Source organism: Mus caroli, unplaced genomic scaffold (genome assembly GCF_900094665.2).
Source record: "Mus caroli unplaced genomic scaffold, CAROLI_EIJ_v1.1 scaffold_24716_1, whole genome shotgun sequence".
Lineage (NCBI taxonomy): Eukaryota > Metazoa > Chordata > Mammalia > Rodentia > Muridae > Mus > Mus caroli.
The window spans coordinates 1-1,478 of record NW_018390207.1 but is presented as its reverse complement, the minus strand read 5'-3'; the positions used below and the strand labels follow the sequence as shown (position 1 = coordinate 1,478).

The 1,478-nt window shown below is 45.8% G+C and overlaps 1 pseudogene; it reads right to left on the bottom strand.

Moving 5' to 3' along the window:
- Positions 1-1,139: 1,139 nt before the first annotated feature.
- LOC110288535 lies at positions 1,140-1,351 on the bottom strand (annotated as a pseudogene).
- Positions 1,352-1,478: the final 127 nt, after the last annotated feature.

Sequence of the window (1,478 nt, the reverse complement as noted above, 5' to 3'; positions counted from 1 at the left end):
TATTTCCTCTCCTCTGCAGCAGGGGGAAGCTTCTCTGATGATGGCTGAGCAAGGCACTGATCTATGAGCAGAGCAGAATATCATTAGGAGTCATTTGATCANTACATTTTCTTTTCTTTTTAAGACCAGTATTATTTGCCCTAGGTCCCCAGGTTACCAGGTCTCACACTTAGTTATCCAAGTAGTGTCAGAAATGGGTTCCATCTTTAGAAAAGGGCCTTAAGTCCGGTCGGGTATTGGTTGGTATGAGCCAACAGGTTCGAGCTCTGTGCCACCATTGCTCTAGCATATCTTTCAGGTGGTANACCATGATAGACAAAGGAGAACCACTCCCTTTTAATGTGGTGGTTTGAGTGAGAATTGCCCCCAACAGGCTTGTATGTTTGAATGCTTAGTCATCAGTTAATGGAACTTTTTGGATGGAATTAGGAGGTGTACCCTTGCTGGTGTATGTGTGGCCTTGTTGTGTCACTAGGAGTGGGCTTTGAGGTTTGTAAAAGCCCATGCCAGGTTCTCTCTCTCTCTCTCTCTCTCTCTCCCTCTTTCTCTCTCTGCCTGAAACTTATAAACTCTCAGTTACTTCTCCAGCACCCCTCCCCATACTGCCACACTCCTTGGCATGATGATAATAAAACTGACCCACTGAAACCAAAGGTGTTTTTCTATAAGTTTCTTTGCTCCTCACAGCAAGAGAACAGTAACTAATTCGCTATTTAAGGTCTAGCTAACCCTAGATAGACTGGCTCTCCAGGGGCTAGCCCAAGCCTAGAGAGAGTAAGCAACTCACTCAAGAGAAAATGCATGGACTCTACCTTTAGCATCAGGGGAGGAAATAAAAGCATAAATATAAACCAACTGATCCTACAGCCACCTCCCCCACCTATCAGGCCCTCTTCCCTAGACCACTATTCCCCTGATTTCAGCACTTTGACACCAGCTATCAGACAAGTGGGGATAGCCTAGTCCCCAAGAGTCTACCTACAATCATTCAAACTGGCCAATCCCAAGACCATTTACTGTGTCTCATCTTTCCCTCCCCATGGAGACAAGGATCATAATAACTAACCACTTTTTTAATACAAATGCTTTATTTAACTGGTGCAGGACATCCCATGGGCTTAGTGGTGGATATCCAGGACCTAGCAGCAAGGTGAGCACAACCTCTGAGCTTCTCTACCTTCTGACTCCAATAGGGTGAGCACATCACCCTCTTGAATGGGGCCTTAGATGTTGAGATGATANAGCATCTGATGTCATCCATAAATTCCACATGCACCTGTGTGCACTGACCGTGTGAACCAGTCCTGCTCAGTCTAGCCAGCTTCATGGGCTGCATGTGACTCATATCCATGACAGTGGCAATCTGGCAGAGACTAACAGTTCTTACACACAGTATCCTTCTTCTGATTAGCCCTGGAGATTTTCCTTGCATTTCTGCTGTCCACCACCACCACCAAGTTACATGTTCCCCTCCTTGA